The sequence below is a fragment of the Procambarus clarkii genome, chromosome 11, assembly GCF_040958095.1.
Source record: "Procambarus clarkii isolate CNS0578487 chromosome 11, FALCON_Pclarkii_2.0, whole genome shotgun sequence".
NCBI classification, from domain to species: Eukaryota; Metazoa; Arthropoda; class Malacostraca; order Decapoda; family Cambaridae; genus Procambarus; species Procambarus clarkii.
In genome coordinates, this window is record NC_091160.1 from 31,765,148 (window position 1) to 31,775,337 (window position 10,190).

Here is a 10,190-nt window from a genome sequence, read left to right on the forward strand (position 1 = left end):
TAGGATAAATACTTAAATTGAATAAATTAAGAGAACCAGTGGCTTATGGATCTCTATGATTAAATACAATTAAATTCTAAAGATTCTATTAAGCAATAATGAACTGTAAATTCAATATATTCTAGAGCCGCTTCCCATGACACATTTTGGGATGGGGTCTTCTATAAGTTTAGTCTATGTAATGCCAATAATATATAATAAATTGCATGTACATAGATTATATAATGGTTAGTAAAAATGCAATGTAAAAATACTACTGCATATGAATGATCAAATCATGTATATGATTAATATGCAAATAATTGGAAATGTCTTGACTCTCAATATCTAAAAGGTATTAGCTACAATGAATACTGATAATATTCTCAGATGGTTTAGTGGAACGTGGTGTGCGTCCAATCTCCACAACATGTTGAGACCAGCCGGGAGATTGTAATCCTTGGGACACGTGAATGTGGGAACAGTATGCCACTAAGTGGCTCCCAGAACTGAAGGACAAGAGGTACGAGGAGAGGTTAGAGGCATTAAATATGCAAAAACTAGAAGATAGGAGAAAAAGAAGCGATATGATCACTACGTTCAAAATAGTAACAGGAATGGATAAAATTGATGGGGAAGAATTCCTGAGACCCGGAACTTCAAGAACAAGAGGTCATAGATTTAAACTAACGAAACAAAGCTGCCGGAGAAATATAAGAAAATTCACTTTTGTAAACAGAGTGGTAGACGGTTGGAACAAGTTAGGTGAGAAGGTGGTAGAGGCCAAAACCGTCAGTAATTTCAAAGCGTTATATGACAAAGAGGGCTGGGGAGACGGGACACCACGAGCGTAGCTCTCATCCTGTAACTACACTTAGGTAATTACAGACACACGCCTCCTCAGTTGACTTCCACCACGCTGCAATAATTAACTTCCATAATTTCCACTCCAAACTAGTATTTACACACATAAATGCAATATCTAAATAATTGGAGGGGAGGAAACAGCACTCACATGGGTGTATTTTATGGCCCCAGAGTCATGACAGGGTACCTACATTAATTATTATCACTGAGCTCAAAATAATAGTATAAAAGAGGTAAATGCCTGCCGAAACTGATGTCTGTGATTCTGGTAAGCTGCGTCCTCAATCTGAAGCCCGATGAAGTACGGATGCTTGCAGGATTGTAAGATTTGGAAGGACCGCTTCGGTACACCTTGCTGCCAGTAGATCTAATATGGCGAGAGTCCCCTTCCCTCAGGCACGCGCGCATGCGCAATAACTCCCAGTAGGGCCCCGAGCACAAATGATTTTAAGTAATTAAAGTTAAATAGGGACGGAAGTGTGTGTGATGAATATTTATGTCATAAACAAATGCATTATGTTATAATATATGATTCTCGCAGTGCAAGTCAGTTAATGTAGACTGCACAAATAAAACAAGAATCTTTTGGAAGTGGAAATTATTTTAGGTTATAATATTATGTACACGAACAGCTATCTAGCTGGGTAAAGAAATTCCAGTGAACTGTAGTGTACTAAATAAAGTAAACCTATTAATAAATAATTATCCTTAATTAAAAAAAGTAAGGCTAGATTCTACTCGATATGTTAATATGAAATGTTCCTGTGGCTGACGCAACACTGCCGGCGATTCTAGGGGGAAAATTACATGACGTTCCACATCCTAATGCAATGAATTCTGTGATACTAAACTACTGATTAGTAGTGTTAGTTAATTATGACACTTAATACAGGAAATACATCCCATTGTACTAAGGATTAGTAAATAAGTATTAAGTGATCATGATGCCTAATACAGGAAATACAGCCTATTGTATTATGGATGAGAATAATTGTTGGAAATTTCTAACAAAACTGACGGTGACGTTGCCACCTTCACTATTTATTTATTTATTTATTTACTGCACTTATTTACTATACTTTATTTACTATACTGCTCCTACCAGCTCCTTGTGACTATTCACACTGATCTACCCACTGTGGTTCTACTCACACTGTTCTACCCACTGTGACTCTACTCACACTGAACTACCCACTGTGACTACTCACACTGTTCTACCCACTGTGGTTCTACTCAGGGTATGCTTGTCAGTAATTCTGGTCTGTAGTTAAGTGCCTTTTCCTGTTTTCCCTTCTTGAAAATTGGTACCACATTTGCCTTCTAGCAACTGGGCAACTTTCTCTTCATAAGTGACTCATTGAAGATCCTTGCCAGAGGCACGCTGAGGGCCTGCGCTGCCTCTTTTACTATCCACGATGATACGTTTGAGTGTGTGTGTAGATGTGTGCGTTTGGGGGTGGGGCAGAGGGCAAGACAATTATTGATTGATTGGTGATACTGACATTATAATTCTAAGGTATGCAGGGTGGATTTAATTATTAATGTAATAATCTCCACTGAGGTCTGATAAAAATCTGTTGTGCTCTGTGCAAATTTTTTTGCGCTACCGCTCACAGGAAGAGTATGGGGTGCACAATAAGCTAGCCGCCTCCAGCGACACAATAAAATACAATGACAACCCAGTTATTCAGTTTCATGAGGAGCATCACTTGTGCTCAATTATCTTGTTGACAGGTTGCCTGGTGCGCTAGCAACACACACCTGGGGTAGGCAACAACTGGGAGTAAGCAGGCGATGAGTCACAATAACGTGGCTGAAGTATGTTGACCAGACCACACACTAGAAGTTGAAGGGACGACGACGTTTCGGTCCGTCCTGGACCATTCTCAAGTCGTCCTGGAGAATGGTCCAGGACGGACCGAAACGTCGTCGTCCCTTCAACTTCTAGTATGTGGTCTGGTCAACTGGGAGTAATGACACCTGGGGTTGGCACCAGCTGGGAGGGTAATGACACCTGGGGTTGGCACCAGCTGGGAGGGTAATGACACCAGGGGTTGGCACCAGCTGGGAGGGTAATGACACCAGGGATTGGCACCAGGGGTTGGCAACAGCTGGGAGGGTAATGACACCAGGGGTTGGCACCAGCTGGGAGGGTAATGACACCTGGGGTTGGCACCAGCTGGGAGGGTAATGACACCAGGGGTTGGCACCAGCTGGGAGGGTAATGACACCAGGGGTTGGCACCAGCTGGGAGGGTAATGACACCAGGGGTTGGCACCAGGGGTTGGCAACAGCTGGGAGGGTAATGACACCAGGGGTGGCAACAGCTTGGAGGGTAATGACACCAGGGGTTGGCACCAGGGGTTGGCAACAGCTGGGAGGGTAATGACACCAGGGGTTGGCACCAGGGGTTGGCAACAGCTGGGAGGGTAATGACACCAGGGGTTGGCAACAGCTGGGAGGGTAATGACACCAGGGGTTGGCACCAGGGGTTGGCAACAGCTGGGAGGGTAATGACACCAGGGGTTGGCACCCGCTGGGAGGGTAATGACACCAGGGGTTGGCACCAGGGGTTGGCACCAGCTGGGAGGGTAATGACACCAGGGGTTGGCACCCGCTGGGAGGGTAATGACACCAGGGGTTGGCACCAGGGGTTGGCAACAGCTGGGAGGGTAATGACACCAGGGGTTGGCACCAGCTGGGAGGGTAATGACACCAGGGGTTGGCACCAGGGGTTGGCAACAGCTGGGAGGGTAATGACACCAGGGGTTGGCACCAGGGGTTGGCAACAGCTGGGAGGGTAATGACACCAGGGGTTGGCACCAGGGGTTGGCACCAGCTGGGAGGGTAATGACACCAGGGGTTGGCACCAGCTGGGAGGGTAATGACACCAGGGGTTGGCACCAGGGGTTGGCAACAGCTGGGAGGGTAATGACACCAGGGGTTGGCACCAGGGGTTGGCAACAGCTTGGAGGGTAATGACACCAGGGGTTGGCACCAGGGGTTGGCAACAGCTGGGAGTGTAATGACACCAGGGGTTGGCACCAGGGGTTGGCAACAGCTGGGAGGGTAATGACACCAGGGGTTGGCAACAGCTGGGAGGGTAATGACACCAGGGGTTGGCAACAGCTGGGAGGGTAATGACACCAGGGGTTGGCAACAGCTGGGAGGGTAATGACACCAGGGGTTGGCACCAGGGGTTGGCAACAGCTGGGAGGGTAATGACACCAGGGGTTGGCACCAGGGGTTGGCAACAGCTGGGAGGGTAATGACACCAGGGGTTGGCACCAGGGGTTGGCAACAGCTGGGAGGGTAATGCCACCAGGGGTTGGCACCAGGGGTTGGCAACAGCTGGGAGTAATGACACCAGGGGTTGGCACCAGCTGGGAGGGTAATGACACCTGGGGTTGGCACCAGGGGTTGGCAACAGCTGGGAGGGTAATGACACCAGGGGTTGGCACCAGCTGGGAGGGTAATGACACCTGGGGTTGGCACCAGCTGGGAGGGTAATGACACCAGGGGTTGGCACCAGGGGTTGGCAACAGCTGGGAGGGTAATGACACCAGGGGTTGGCACCAGCTGGGAGGGTAATGACACCTGGGGTTGGCACCAGCTGGGAGGGTAATGACACCTGGGGTTGGCACCAGCTGGGAGGGTAATGACACCAGGGGTTGGCAACAGCTGGGAGGGTAATGACACCAGGGGTTGGCAACAGCTGGGAGGGTAATGACACCAGGGGTTGGCAACAGCTGGGAGGGTAATGACACCAGGGGTTGGCACCAGGGGTTGGCAACAGCTGGGAGGGTAATGACACCAGGGGTTGGCAACAGCTGGGAGGGTAATGACACCAGGGGTTGGCACCAGGGGTTGGCAACAGCTGGGAGGGTAATGACACCAGGGGTTGGCACCAGCTGGGAGGGTAATGACACCAGGGGTTGGCACCAGCTGGGAGTAATGACAGGAGCAGTTTGTCTCAGTGGTGTTGGACGTGAACAGTCTGGTGAGATTAATACAGAAGGTCGTGTTGAGTCTAACACTTGTGTTAGACTCAACACGACTTGTCACTGTGTACGGTGATAAGTTTAGTCTTTTCTCCTATTGAGCATTCTTGTGCGTCTGGGGGCGCTATTAATCACCCAGTTGGCTTCATTGTGTACTGTTTATAATGTTTTAAGCAGAGTTCTTAGGAAATGTATTGGATGCGGTGGTCTTGCAAACATCAAGAAGAACAAAGGTCTTTCTTGAAGCCTGTGACGCAATTAATTTGCAACATTACAGTTGATACCCGCAACGAGGTGTTTGTACAACAATTTTTAGTGTGTTGATTATTAACTTTATTATCAGGGAGATCGTTGGATTTATTTTTGTTACTTCTGCCTCATCAATTTCTTTGGGAATATCGGTATTATCATTGCTTCAACACACCGAGTTGTGCATGGTTGAGCACTCCGTCCTGAGGTGTGCTTATTGTAAAGGAATCATTAGAGTTGCTTCTTGATCCCTGGTTCATAATTGAAACAGTTCTGTTGCTCAACCATCTCTGAACCATCTCAGTAGACCTCCTTTCCAGCCCGTCTTTATAAACAAAGACCAAAGTCCATTCCATGCACCCGCCAAACCCCTTGTTTATGAATGAAACACGGTTTACACACGACTCACAACTGTTGACGTTCGAACACTTCCGGAACAAGTGCTTCACTCACGAGTTTTGTTCGAATCACAATGCTATAAATCCAGCCCGTCCTCCAAACAAAGATCCAAAAGTGATTCCATGCACCCGCCAAACCCCCTGTTTATGAATGAAAAGCAGTTTACACACGACTCACAACTGCTGACGTTCGAACATATCCAGAACAAGTGCTTCACTGACGAATTTTGTTCGAATCACAACGCTATAAATGCTTCACCCACGTACTACAAATACAAATAATCACCAACAGAACCTAAACACCTAACCTATCCTATGCCTATATATACACAATATGCTAATATATTATAATATTAATTTATACTTGAGAAAATTCCTGTTTTGAATGACCAGCATGTTAAAATTTATGAATGCGTCTGTGGGGATGACCGCTGGATGTAATGGACTTGAGTCGAGGACGGGTTGTATAAATGCTTCACCCACGTACTACAAATATAAATAATCGCCAACAGAACCTAAACACCTAACCAATGCCTGAACATGCACAGTATGCTAATATGATATAATATTGATTTATATTTGAGAAAATTCTTATTTTGAATGAAGATCATGTTAAAATGTATGAATGCATCTTTGAGGTCGACCGCTGTATGGAATGGACTTGGTCTGAGGACGGGTTGAAGGAAGAGTACTCAATCGTCCCGTCCAGGATTAGACCCGTTGACGACTGGGAAGCTACCTTAGGCAGGGTCAAACTCCCAACACCTGGAGTAACGTCAGCTCAGTCATTGACAGCTGGCGTAGCCAATATGGAGTTAGGAGGGTTGATAGCGACTAATTGACTGGCGCTCTAGCAGCCGTGAGGTGCAGACGTGTCACGTGGCCTCTCTGGTAGTTGGGGTGTTTGCCGCTTTAGTCGGCAGGGGGTATGGGTGTCTCTACCCTCCCTGCTGTTCCCTCCTGGTTGGTGTGGACGTGGCGCGTTTGCGATGGGCGGCCATCTTCCCCCTGTTGTGACGGTCAACTTCATGGGATTTGAGTTTACTGGACGTGCGTGTTACCCTGTAGTGGAGCTTGTCATGTGTGACATGCGCCATATCCCGGTAATGGACATCTACGGTGTTGAGCTGGTAACTGCTCACCGTGTAGTTATCAAGTTTGTGGGAGAAGCGGTGTACCATGACTTTCTCCGGAGGTACAAGGGACGTACCTTGCAGCTGCAGGATGCCACCGGATCTGTGGCCATTACGGATCGTAGCGGTGCCATGACGTATGTGAGTGTCCATGGGGCCCCCATTGAGTTTCCCGAGACCCTCCTCTAGCGTTTCTTCCAGCGGTTTGGCGCCTTCGTAAGTGTGCGGATGCACACGCTGTCTTCTGGCAAGTTTACGGGTATGAGGACCAATATTCGTTCCCTAGGGATGCGCCTGAGGTCGGACATTCCATCTTCTGTCCGACTTTTAGGGTACTACGTCCGGGTGTACTATGCCCGGCAACCACGGACTTGTTTTCGTTGTGGCCTGTTAAGGCATCAGGCTGCCGGGTGCACTGAGGCTACGACTGCTCCCATGAACATGTTCAAGGAAGAGGATCTCCCGCCGCTTCCTCTGGGGGTGTGCTCCTGGGGTGAGGAAGTGAGCGTCCCGTTAGCTAATGCGGCTCCCCCTGCGTCGCCCGACATTCCTCCGGTTGTTGTGGACCCTACTCCAGGAATTGCAGTGCCGTCGGTTGATGTTTCTGCTCCTGTCGCTGTCCCCGCTGCTCCCGTGGGCCTTCTTGCTGGTCACTGCGAGGCGTCACCGTCTTCCTCTCCCTCGTCTTCTGCTGCTGCGCCTGGCCCTGCATCCTCGCTTCGTGTCCCGGCTGTGCTGGGTGCTGGGGTGGATTCAGCGCCTCATCCTGTACTTGGCCTGGTTTCCCGTGTGGTTGAGGATGCTGCCGTTCTACGACGAGCGTCGGTTCGCCCGGCTTGTATTGCGTGTGTCTCTGAGTCAGCCTCCAGATCTGATGATGTGCGGCTGAAGCCTAAGCGTTCCCGTCAATCTTCTGCTGCATGGGCTGATGTTGGTGAGTTCGAGGACTGTGGATCTTCCGGCGACGGAGGGGTGGCTCTGATTGCGTTGCAATCTACAGTGGTGGTGGTGCATTTGCCTGCGGGTGCCGGTGTTTCGGCCTCCCCTTCTGATGGGGTGTTTGCGGGTCCTGATTCGGGTGCGTCGCCTGTGTCGGATGGTTCCGGTTCCTCGTAGGGGTGATTCCACCTGCTGCGGTTCGTGGTAAGCGTGATGACCTGGTGGTGGTCTTGAAAAAGGCTGCTCGCTCTGGGGGGTCCGTGTCCCCTTCCTCGTTCCCGTTTCGTCGGTGGCGGTCTTGTCGCCTCTTCTGTCTCCAGCTGTCTCTTCTGTGGCTCCTGCGATACCGGTGGAGGTGTTACCATCACGTCAACCGTCACCTTCTTCTCCTGTGCGTTCGGCGGCATGGCCGTCTCGGCGGCCTACGTACGCTTCTTCAGTGTCTTCTGTTTCCTAGGAGTGTTTCGTGCTCTCCTGCCTCGTTATGCAACTTGCGCCAGTAAGCTTCGGGAGTGGCCGTTTTCGCCTGATTTGGCGATTCCTGAGTTTATGCAGGCCCCCACTGCGGAAGGTGGATTCCCTACTGACATGGAATATTTGATTTGGGAGGCTTATGAGAAACGGTATCCTTGGGATGAGTTCCCTGAAAAGTATGCTCCTGCCTCTGGGAGTTAGGTTCATGCCCTGTTATTCCTTTGTTTGGCTGTATGTTGTGGGTTGTTTTCCATTTGTGTGCGTGGTTGTGGGGTGCGGGTTGTGTGTGTGTGTGAGTGGGGCGGGTTTGTTTTCCCGGTTCCTGCGTGCTTCGGTGTTTGTTATGTATTATGTATTACGATTATGTTTTCTGTATTGCGATTATGCTGTCCTTTTGTTTCTATTGAGTGTTTGTAATTTCCTTTAGTGTTGTATTTATTATCATTTTGTCTTGGTGCCTCTCCGTGTGTGGTTACGGTGCCGGTAGACTTGTTATGTATAATTATGTTCTGGTGTTTGGGTTGTTGGGTGCGGGTTTGGTACCGTGTGTTGTATTGTTGTCATGTCTGTACTGTATTCCCGTGTTTGTATGTATTGTTGTTTTTGTGGTCGACCCTTCAGGCCGGTGTTTTGTGGGTGTGTACCTTTGTTATTTTGTACTTTTGTAAGTTTGTGCTTTGTCATATTGTGTTTTGTGCTCTGTTTTGTTCTAGTTTGATTTTTATTGATTTTAGTGTATTTATTGTATTTCTTCGCATGCTTGCATGTAAAAATAAAAATTAAAAAAAAAATTGACTTGGCGGGTCCACCCACATGGGAAGTACACCTGTGCACCTAGAACACCTGTGACACCTGTGCACTTGTGACACCTGTGCATGTTTACTACTTGCTTGGTAATCAATAAGCACAGGTAATAAGTTTATAAACATTTTTTGAACACACACACACACACACACACACACACACACACACACACACACACACACACACACACACACACACACAAATCCAAAAGGAAAAATCCGAGAAGCAAAAGAAGAATCCATGGTATAATAGGACATGTATGGAAGCAAAGAAACTGAACAAAAGGGCATGGAGGAACTTCCGGAATAACAGAACACCAGAAAGCAGAGAGAGATACCAGAGAACCAGGAATGAGTATGTCAGGGTGAGAAGAGAAGCAGAGAAAAGTTATGAAAATGATATAGCAAACAAAGCCAAGACCGAACCAAAGCTACTCCACAGTCACATCAGAAGGAAAACAACAGTGAAAGAACAGGTAGTGAAACTTAGAACAGGCGAGGACAGGTATACAGAGAATGACAAAGAAGTGTGTGATGAACTCATCAAGAGGTTCCAGGAGGTCTTCACAACAGAGCAAGGTGAGGTCACTGTGCTAGGAGAAAGGGACGTAAACCAGGCGGCCTTGGAAGAGTTTGAAATTACGAGAGAGGAGGTCAAGAGACACCTGCTGGATCTGGATGTTAGAAAGGATGTTGGTCCAGACGGGATCTGGCTATGGGTACTGAAAGTGTGCAGAGGCACTTTGCTTGCCACTCTCCATAGTGTATAGTAGGTCACTGGAGACGGGAGACCTACCAGAAATATGGAAGACGGCGAATGTGGTCCCAATATACAAAAAGGGCGACAGGCAAGAGGCACTGAACTACAGGCCAGTATCCTTGACTTGTATACCATGCAAGGTGATGGAGAAGATCGTGAGAAAAAACCTGGTAGCACATCTGGAGAGAAGGGACTTCGTGACAAATCGACAACATGGGTTCAGGGAGGGTAAATCTTGCCTGACTGGCTTAATAGAATTCTACGACCAGGTGACAAAGATTAAGCAAGAAAGAGAGGGGTGGGTGGACTGCATTTTCTTGAATTGTCGGAAAGCCTTTGACACAGTACCGCATAAGAGGCTGGTACATAAGCTGGAGAGACAGGCAGGTGTAGCTGGTAAGGTGCTCCAGTGGATAAGGGAGTACCTAAGCAATAGGAAGCAGAGAGTTACGGTGAGGGGTGAGACCTCTGATTGGCGTGAAGTCAGCAGTGGAGTCCCACAGGGCTCTGTACTCGGTCCTATCTTGTTTCTGATATATGTAAATGATCTCCCGGAGGGTATAGATTCATTTCTCTTAATGTTTGTG